A 10,545-nucleotide genomic window follows, 5' to 3' on the forward strand; every position below is an offset into this window, starting at 1 on the left:
AATTGGCTCTTATATATTTGCTTTATAAGGAAGTATTCAACATTGATCTTATAAATCAAATTTATACCACACTAAAAACATACACATGTGAGTATGTTCCCCATGACATTTTAAACCTCTGCTAAAAATATTCAAAAACTTCTGATGTCATCCAGCTTCTTATTTTATAAATGAAGACACGGAGCCTGGAGGAGAATAGTAACTACCCAAATGTACTTATTCATAGCTGTAAATCTTATCAACCCAATTGTCAATCATTTATTGTTCTTCTCCCTATATATAAAGTTGAGAGATTTGCACACTTTGTTTCATAATTATTGTCTTGTCTTTTTTTTTTCCAGGTGTTTCAGATTTTCACAAGTAAAAAGATGGCTTGTTAATCCTAACTGGGTTCCAAACTGATATTCTTATACTGTTGTAGAAAAAAATAGACACAAAATTTAGAAACGTTATCCAACTTTGATTATGTTAACCCAATGAATCATTATTTGCAAAGCATTTCACTTAGACTTTCCAGCCTAGAGGCCACCAGAAAAGCACTGCTGTATCCACAATAAGCAAGTTTAGTGCTGATTTGTTTCTGAAAAGATCACGTAAATGTTGCTGTAAAAGCAAACTTTTCCTTTCTGTGTCCATCCAATCTAAATGGACTGGTAATACAGGTTATGATTATAGAATGAAAGACACTTCTTGGTAGATAAATATATGATGACTTTTCCCAGGGGTGTATTTGATTCAGTAGCCACAAGAGAGTTCTGCAAGTTTTGTTTTGCCCTGGATTGACCATAAGTCTATGTACGTGCATTTGACAGCAAAGGAGTGGTATTTCCCTCATGCACATCTACTATTCAACTGATTAACATTCTTTTGGATTTGGAGGAGGGGAAAAAGCAATATAAAAACATTTTCAATATCTTGCCCCCAACCCCTCTGTGTTGTTGTTGCTGTTGTTGAAAAACATCCAATCTGGTATCAGAGTTTAAGAAATATTGCATATTTCAGTTTCCCATAGATTAAAGTGAGAACATAAAGCAAAAGAATTATAAATTGTAATTACCCCCTACATTGTGGTTTAAAATATGCAAGATCCTCTCTACCAATAACTTTGAGAAGGAAAAACAAAAGAAAAAAAGAAATAAGATATATGGGATCCACCAAATTACATTCATCTGAGTTTAGAGGCCTTCAGAGAGAGGAACCAGCGTACAAATTAGGCCCTATTTGACCAGAAAGTCAGGGGCAAGCTGATTTTCTACTAGCCAGATTTCACACGATCAGGCTCCCCAAGGCATGGTCTGCAGTGACCCCTGCAGTGGCTGAAGGAGGAGAGGCAGAGCTGAGAACGCTGGGTGTTGGGTGAGAGAAGGTAGGCAATAAGGCATACAATACAGCCCGGAGGCGGCTGAAGGTCCTTAAAGCCATGGGCACGTTGTCATGAGAGGCTGGGGCATAGCTGTCCACAGGCCCATCTGCGGACATTGGAGGCTTCCCTACACCACAGGAGCCCAAGGGATAAAGCAGGACAGGAGCACAAAGAGGAGGAGGCAGGAGCAGAAGGGTCATGGGCAGGACAAAAATTACGCAAGACACAGGAACATTAAGAGCTGAGAACCTTAGTGGGAGTGGCTGGGGTGAAATAAGTTGAAAATATTTTTTTTATTTTTTTTTTAGCTCTTTTGAAAATAAAATCCTTAATCTAATAAGAATGTGAGAAGTTTGTCTTATCATGTGTATCATTTTAAATGATGGTAAATTGTATTTTTTTTTTTTTTAGAATCTTGTCAGTTAGAGCTAAGGATAGTTACTGGGCATTTATTTTCTATTTGTCATGGTTCAAAACTACAAAGCACTAAAAATAGAGGGGCTTGAATAAAAATTATTTCTGTGAGTTGATGCACTAAAATCTGGATGGCATGGATGTTAATAAAATACTTTTTTAAAAAGATACAGTTGAAGCCATATATTTGAAACCAGTTCTTTGGGCTCAATAAACATCATTAAAATACGAAACAGACTAAAATGTTTAAATAAGTAATACATTAACATGGCTCGAATGTTTTATAAAAAGGTAAAGCAAAGACTTACTCTCATACTGCTATGGCCTGAATGTTTATGTCACCCCAGAATTCATACATTCAAACTTAAACCTAAAAGGTGGTGGTATTAAGAAGTGGGGCCATTGGGAAGTGATTAGGTCATGAGGACTCCACTTTCATGAATGGGATTAGTGCCCTTATAAAAAAAAAGACCCCCTAGAGCGAGTTAACCTCCTCCACTACATGAGAACACTGCAAGAAGACACCATCTGTGAACCAGAGAGGAGGCCCTTATCAAATACTGAATCTGCTAGCAGCTGGATCTTGGACTTCTCAGCCTCCAGAACTGGGTTCTGAGCAAAACATTTCTGTCTATGAGCAAAACATTTCTGTTTATAAGCCACCCAGTTTATGGTATTTGTGTTATAGCAGCCCAAACCAACTAAGACACATACCACCCCCATCCATCCAATTCTCACACATGCACAGAGTATAACTTCTGCTTTCCCAGAAAACTCAGCATGTAACCTGTCCTAGAACGCCCAGCCACTCTTGGCAAAGTCAGAGCTACTCAGCTGGCCCTACAAATGGACAGGACACAACGGCCAAATGTCAGAATGTTTGAGGAAGTCTAGGGCAACAGGACAAGTACCTGGTTCCTGCCCTTATTTTCACACCTGCTGTGCCCCTTCTCTCTGTCTAAACAATTCCATTCTACCAGCTTCCCAACATCAGCAGCAGCCTGATGCCTGTAAGGGTGAGGAAGCATAACCCTTAATGCTCATCATGGGCTTCATGGAACCTCCTATTTCTTACTCCCTGGGCCTCGGAGCACAGGAGACATTTGTACTCTTGCCTTCTGAGCCTGAGTTCTCTGAGTAGGTTTTCTCTTTTGTAAAGAAAAACAGACTGCTCCCGGTTCCATCCCAGAACAGTGAAAATTAACACTTTATCTGTCTCATAGATTTGAGTAGGCAAATAGCAAAAAGATAAGCTTTCTAATTTGTAAGATGTCCAAAGGAAGTCAAAAAATTAGGCAGAAATAGTTGGAGACAGAAAATAATGGAATTTTCTCAGTCCCGCCACACAACCCTGAAAGTCAGTGTTAAGATGCCACCGAGTACAAAGCAATAGTGTTCCTTCCTTTGCCGAGCCACAGCAGGACAGGCTCCCCTGTGCTCCTGTAACTTCACATTTAGACGATTTTACTGGCTAGCTCAATAGCTAGCCATCTTGTTCCAAACCATTCTGCCAAGATAATCTTTCTCAACATCTGTAACCACCCACTGTCACTGTCTAAAAGAGTTGCATTCAACAGGACAGTTTCTTCTTCCAAAAGGGACTTTACTGTCTTCTGTAAAGTGGTCACCTGTTGTTTTTATTTGACTGCTGTCTCTTCCTTTGGGAAATTATCCATCCTCCACTCCATGTGTTCCAAACAAGCTGCTGGGAAAGGAATGAGATAAGCTGGGTTAGAATCTCTCCTGAGAGATAGGCTCTTGCGCAAGCTACACAAGCTAAAGGGCCACTGTAGCCGGTCGCCTGGATGGCCGCGTTGAGTCCACAAGCTTCTGCTGCTGAGCTCCTCAGAAGTGTCCTCGTTCCTGCGCCCCATTCTTCAGCTCTGCCCTCAATTCTGTGACCTACCAGCACCTTTCCAGTGGTCAGTTTCCTAGGGTTGCTGCAACAATTTATCACAAGCTGGGTGGCTTCAGTATGTATTCTCTCACAGTTCTGGAGGCTAGAAATCCAAAGTCAAGGTGCTGGCAGGGCCATGGTTCTCAGGAAGAATCCTTTCTCGCCTCTTCGGGCAGCTCTTGCTGTTCCTTATGGCTGCATCACCCCTCTGCCTCCATCATCTCATTGCCTTCTTCCCAGTGTGTCTGTATCCAAATCCTCTCCTTTCTCATAAAAACGCTAGTCATTGGGCCAGACGTGGTGGCTCACACCTGTAATCCCAGCAATTTGGGAGGCCGAGGTGGGCAGATCATGAGGTCAGGAGTTTGAGACCAGCCTAGCCAACACAGTGAAACCCTGTATCTACTAAAAATAAAAAAATTAGCCCGGCGTGATGGCAGGCACCTGTAGTCCCAGGTACTCAGGAGGCTGAGGCAGGAGAATTGCTTGAACCTGGGAGGCGGAGGTTGCAGTGAGCCGGGATCGTGCCATTGCACTCCAGCCTGGGTGACAAGAGGGAGGCCCGTCTCAAAAAAAAAAAAAAAAAAAAAAACACCAGTCATTGGATTTAGGGCCCACGTTAATCCAGTGAGACCTCATCTTAGCTTAATTAATTATACTTGCAAAGACTTTATTTCCAAATAAGGCCACTTCTGAGGTTCCAGGTAGACATGAATTTGGGGGGACGCTATTCAACCCACTCTACCAATAAACTTTGCTGAGGCTAATGGATAGTTTTGGGGTAGAAGTGACTCTCTCTCCTTTATGCCCCTATTGTGTCTGGTTCTTACATAACACACAATCGATTTGTCTGCATGTGCATCCTTTCTTTCTAGATGAGCCACTGGCTGATGACAGGGATTGTGTTTTACTCATCTCTTACCACAGGGTCCATCTCAAACTGATACTTGCATATGTTTGATTAAGGAAGAGCCAATGAATGTGCTCTACGACAACAAAAGTACAGATGAAACCTACACTGTGTAACTCAGATACCCATGAGCCAGGAGACCTAAGGAAGGTAAAAAGAAAGAACCTACAGTTATTTGACAAAGAAATCAGGCTTCACTTTTTTTTGGATATAAATCTGCTGGAGCCACTATTTATTTTACTTGCATGTATTAAGCAAAATTTTCCAAAACTTGGAAACAATGCAAAAAGAAAAAAAAATACTGTGAGCCGTTTCTTTTCTTTTAGAAACAGGGTCTCACTCTGTCATCCAGGCTGGAGTGCCCTAGTACAATCATGGCTCACTGCAGCCTCAGACTTCTGGGCTCAAGCAATCCTCCCATCTTGGCCTCCAGAGTAGCTAGGACTACAGGACTGTGCCACCAGGCCTGGCTAATTTTTTAATGTTTTGTACAGACAGGATCTTCCAATATTGCCCAGGCTGGTTTCAAAGTCCTGGCCTCAAGCGAACCTCCCTACTCAGATAACTTGTCAATGTTATCCTCCAGCACTGTCTAATAAACCCATTACAGAGTTATCTGATGCTCTAGGGCTGCCCTGTCTATATGGTAGCCACCAGCCACATGTGGCTATGTACATTTAATTTTTAATAATTTAAATAAAAAATTCAGTTCCCTAGTTTCCTTAGCTACATTTCAAGTACTGTATTCAGTAACCACATGCAGCTACTGGGTACCCTATTAAACAGCACAGAAAAGACCAGTATCCATCGATCCAGAAAGTTATATAGATGGGTTTGCTCTAGGGAAATGTAACTTTATACATCTGCCATTTATTAGGGCCCAGACCACATTAGATCATGTGGTATGTAGAATGACAGCACGCCAAAGACATCCATGTCCTAATCCCTAGAAACTGTGACTATGTAGGTTACATGGCAAAGAGAAATGAATGTTGCAGATGGAATTAGGTTTGCTAATCAGGTATCCTTAGAATAAAGAGATTATTCTGGCTTATTTCAATAGGCCCTATGTAATCACAAGAATCCTTAAATGTGGCTGGGGGCAGTGGCTTACGCCTGTAATCCCAACACTTTGGGAGGCCGAGGCGGGCGGATCACGAGGTCAGGAGATGGAGACCATCCTGGCTAACACGGTGAAACCCCGTCTCTACTAAAAATACAAAAAATTAGCCGGGCATGGGGGCGGGTGCCTGTAGTCCCAGCTACTTGGGAGGCTGAGGCAAGAGAATGGCGTGAACCCAGGAGGCGGAGCTTGCAGTGAACTGAGATTGTGCCACTGCACTCCAGCCTGGGCAACAGAGCGAGACTCCATCTCAAATAAAAAAGAATCCTTAAATGTGGAAAAGGGAGGCAGGAGAGTTGGTGTTAGAGTAGCTGGCTTTAAAGATGTCAGGGGCCACAAGCCAAGGAACGCAGGCAGTCTCTGGAATCTGGCGAAGGTGATGAAACACATTCTCATCTAGAGTCTCCGAGTAGAATGCAGCCCTGCTGACACCTTGATTTTAGCCCAGTGAGACCCATTTTGGAATTCTGACCTTCAGAACTGTAAGATAATAAATTCATGTTGTTTTATGCCACCAGGTTTAGGATAATTTGTTGCAGCTGTAATAGGAAATAATACAGGTGTTAACTTGCAAAACATTGATAAATTACAAAGAATTGCTGTATAGTTGAAAAGAAATCCCCCAAGGTTTCAGTTTTATTGCCCTTAGGACATTAACCAGTTTTGTTTTGTTGTTTATTTGGGTTTTTTTTCCCCCTAATCTGCAATCTTATTCTGATGTTCTTTCTTCCATATTGGTTTCTCACATCTTCCTTTGAACTTGCTTTGTTACACTCGCTCCCTCATTGACTATATCTTTGAAATCTGCTCACTACATATTGTATAGGAGTCACTATATATTGTACAGCTTTAAGGTCACAAGTGGTTTTTGGTTCCATGAGTGAATCGTATAGTGGTGAAGTCTGAAACTTTAGTGTACCCATCACCCAAACAGTGTACATTGTACCTAATAGGTAGTTTTTCATCCCTCACCCCTCTCCCACACTCCCTCCTTGGTTTATATGCTTAAAGTTAGATGCTGACATGCAATCAACAAAGGAAAAACAAACAAACACAGGACTCCAAGGTTCTTCCGTATGTAAGAAGAGCCTACATAATTTATACAGCGATTAACCTGATGAAATAGTTTATTTACAATTTAAACAAATAAGTTTCATATTCTACAACACATATAATCTATTGACTAAATGTAACTAATGATGAACCTCCATACAAACAACCCCACTAAAAAGTGGGCAAAGGACATAAACAGACACTTTTCAAAAGACATACAAGTGGCCAAAAAGCATATGAAAAACAGCTCAATATCACTGATTAGAGAAATGCAAATCGAAACCACAATGAGATACCATCTCACACCAGTCAGAATAGCTATTATTAAAAACTCAAAAAATAACAGCTGCTGGCAAGGTTGCAGAAAAAGGAATGCTTACACACTCTTGGTGGGAGTGTAAATTAGTTCAACCATTGTGGAAAGCAGAGTGGCAATTCCTCAAAGAGCTAAAAACAGAACTACCATTTGACCCAGCAATCCCATTACATTCCCAAAGGAATATAAATCATTCTACCATAAAGATACATGCACACAAATATTCACTGCAGCACTATTCACAATAGCAAAGACATGGAATCAACCTAATACCTGATATGGTCTGGCTTTGTGTCCCCACCCACATCTCATCTCAAATTGTAATCCCCACGTGTTGAAAGAGGGGCCTGGTGGGAGGTAATTGGATCATGGGGTAGATTTCCCTCTTGCTGTTCTGTTGATAGTGAATTCTCATGAGATCTGGTTGTTTGAAAGTGTGTAGCACCTCCCTCTTTGTGCTATCTCTCTCCTGCTGCCATGTAAGATGTTCCTTGCTTCCCCTTTGCCTTCTGCCATGATTGTAAATTTCCTGTGGCCTCCTAGCCATGCTTCCTATACAGCCTACAGCACTGTAAGTCAATTAAACCTCTTTTCTTCATAAATTACCCAATCTCAGGTAGTTCTTTATAGTAGTATGAGAACAGACTAATACAATTCCTATCAATGAGAAACTGAATAAGAAACTGTGGTATATATACACCATGGAATACTATGCAGCAATAAAAAAAGAACAAGATCATGTCTTTTGCAGGAACATGAAGGGAGATGGAGGCCATTATCCTTAGCAAACTAATGCAGGAAGAGAAAACCAAATACTGCATGTTCTCACTTATAAGTGGGAGCTAAGTGATGAGAACTCATGGACACAAATAGGGGAACAATAGACACTGGGGCCTACTTGAGGGTGGAGGATTGGAAAAGGGAGAGAATCAGAAAAAAATAACTATTAGGTACTAGGCGTAGCACCTGGATGACAAAATAACCTGTACAACAAAGCCCTATGATATAAGTTTACCTATATAACAAACCTGCACATGGACCCCCTCAACCTAAAATAAAAGTTGAAAAACATACAAACAACAAAGAGCACAAAATAAAAAGTGTTGGCCAGGGCATGGAGAAATTGGAACACTTGTGTACTGCTGATGGGAATGTAAAATGGTACAGCTGCAGTGGAAAACAGTATGGTAGTTCCTCAAAAATCAAAAATTAGATTGCCCAATGATTCAGCAACTCCATTTCTTTTTTCTTTTTCTTTCTTTTTTTTTTTTTTTGCCCCAGGATGAAGTCTTGTTCTGTGGCCCAGGCTGGAGTGCAATGGCACAATCTTGGCTCACTGCAACCTCAACCTCCCAGGTTCAAGCAATTCTCCTACCTCAGCCTCCCAAGTAGCTGAGATTACAGGCACATGCCACCACGCCTGGCTAATTTTTGTATTTTTAGTAAAAACAAGATTTCATCATGTTGGCCAGGCTGGTCTCAAACTCCTAACCTCTTGATCTGCCTGCCTCAGCCCCCGAAAGTGCTGGGATTACAGGCATGAGCCACCGTGCCTGGCCGGCAATTCCACTTCTTTTATGTTTACAGCAAAAGAATGGAAAGCAAGGTCTCAATAAGATATTTATATACCCATGTTCACAGCAGCATTTTTCACAATAGCTAAAACGTGGAAGCAACCCAAGTGTCCATCAATGAAGGAATGGATAAGGAAAATGTGGTATATATTATACAAATAATAGCCTTCCAAAGGAAGGAAATTCTGACACAAGCTACAACATAGATGAACCTTGAGGAACCTTGAGAAACCTTGCTAAATGAAATAAGCCAGTCACAAAAAGACAAATACTGTATGTTTCCACTTATACGAAAACCTTAAAGTAGTAAAATCAGAGAGACAGAAAATGGAATAGTGGTTGCCAAGCATGTGGGGAAGGAGAATCAGAGTTATTGTTTAACGGGTATAAGATTTGTTTTGCAAGATGAAAAGAGCTACAGAGATAGATGGTGGTGATAGTTGTACATTATAAATATATTTAATAACACTGAACTGTACATTTAAAAATGGTTAAAATGGTAAAGTTTAGGTTATGTATGTTTACCACAATAAAAAAATTTGAAAAAAAAATGATAAACTTCTTTCTTTTCCTTTTTTTTCCTTTTAGTAAATATAACAAGAACAGAGCCTGTACCGATTTAGTTAAGACCTTTTTCCATTTCTTTGGTTTCTTTGTTCCTTGTGCTCAAGAATTTGTTGGAATGTAAATGTCCTCCAAGCTTATCCAGATAAGTATAATGAAAATATATTCCTCCCAAGGCCTTTCAAACACCATTGTTACCAATAGTTAATTTATATTTTTATCCAAAAAGTAAATAAATCAAAGTTTGGGAGCTCATTTTTCAATCTCCACAAGTTGCTCATAATCCACAAACATTGAGGAAATACACACACACACACACACACACACAATCCAATCCTCTTCTCCTTGGCCTTAATGCTCTTCTTCCCACTCCTAAATTGTCTATCCCTGGAAGAAGCAAGAGTAGATCTATCAGAACCACTTAAGGAGCTTTTTCAAAATTCCCACATCCTGCTTCCCACCCCTACCCTATCCTGATATACCACCCAAAGGGGCAATGCCAGAATCTGGGTACTGTTTTGTTTTGGGGGGTTTTTTGGAACAGGGTCTTACTTTGTCACCCAGGCTGGAGTGCACTGGCACCACCATAGCTCACTGCAGCCTCAAACTCCTGGGCTCAAGCAACCCTTCTGCCTCAGCCTCCTGTGTAACTAGGATTACAGGTGCACACCACCATGCCCAGCTTATTTTTTTTATTTTTAGTAGAGATGGAGTTTCACCATGTTGCCCATGCTGGTCTTGAACTCTTGACCTCAGGTGATCCTCCTGCCTTGGCCTCCCAAAGCTCTGGGATTACAGGTGTGAGCCACTGCACCTGGCCTAATCTGGGTAGCTCAAGAATCCATAGAGGGAAGAGAAAGAAAAGCAAGTATACAAAAAGCAGGTTGTTGGAGGGTTATATTGACTTGGTTGAAATGGAATCCAACAGGGTCTTATCCTCCAGCTCACCAATGCTTCCCTTCCCCAGAGTAATTTTTCTATAATATTGACAGTCTGCTGGTATCATATAGATAATCTCTAGTGGTCTCCACTGCTGACCAGATTGTCACACAGTCATCTCAGGCAATTAGGCAATTGATGAACACAGCAATTGGCAGGTCCTCTTCATTAATATCCACAGCCCCCACTAAAAGTTAGAGGTAGGTCAAACATCTCACATGACAGATTCACTCTGAGTGGACACAACAGACTGACAGCAGAATCATCTAGCCCTCTGGGAGGAGAGTACTGAGAACCAATAGCAATCCACACCTGGAGGCTGCTGCCAGCATCGCTTGCTGGATTCCTCCACCTTCCTCAGATGAGGTTCATAGAGCAAGTGTAAACTCTCT

The 10,545-nt window shown here is 41.2% G+C and overlaps 1 protein-coding gene across 1 annotated transcript in view; it reads left to right on the plus strand.

Moving 5' to 3' along the window:
- The window catches only part of LOC117979316 (aldehyde oxidase 2-like), a 127,881-nt gene extending 123,176 nt beyond the window's left edge, over window positions 1-4,705 (plus strand). Inside the window, 1 exon segment of the mRNA XM_063595089.1 lies at window positions 342-4,705. The gene's annotated coding sequence lies outside the window, so the exon portion shown is untranslated.
- The last annotated feature ends 5,840 nt before the right edge of the window (window positions 4,706-10,545 follow it).

Source organism: Pan paniscus, chromosome 13, assembly GCF_029289425.2.
Source record: "Pan paniscus chromosome 13, NHGRI_mPanPan1-v2.0_pri, whole genome shotgun sequence".
Classification (NCBI taxonomy): domain Eukaryota; kingdom Metazoa; phylum Chordata; class Mammalia; order Primates; family Hominidae; genus Pan; species Pan paniscus.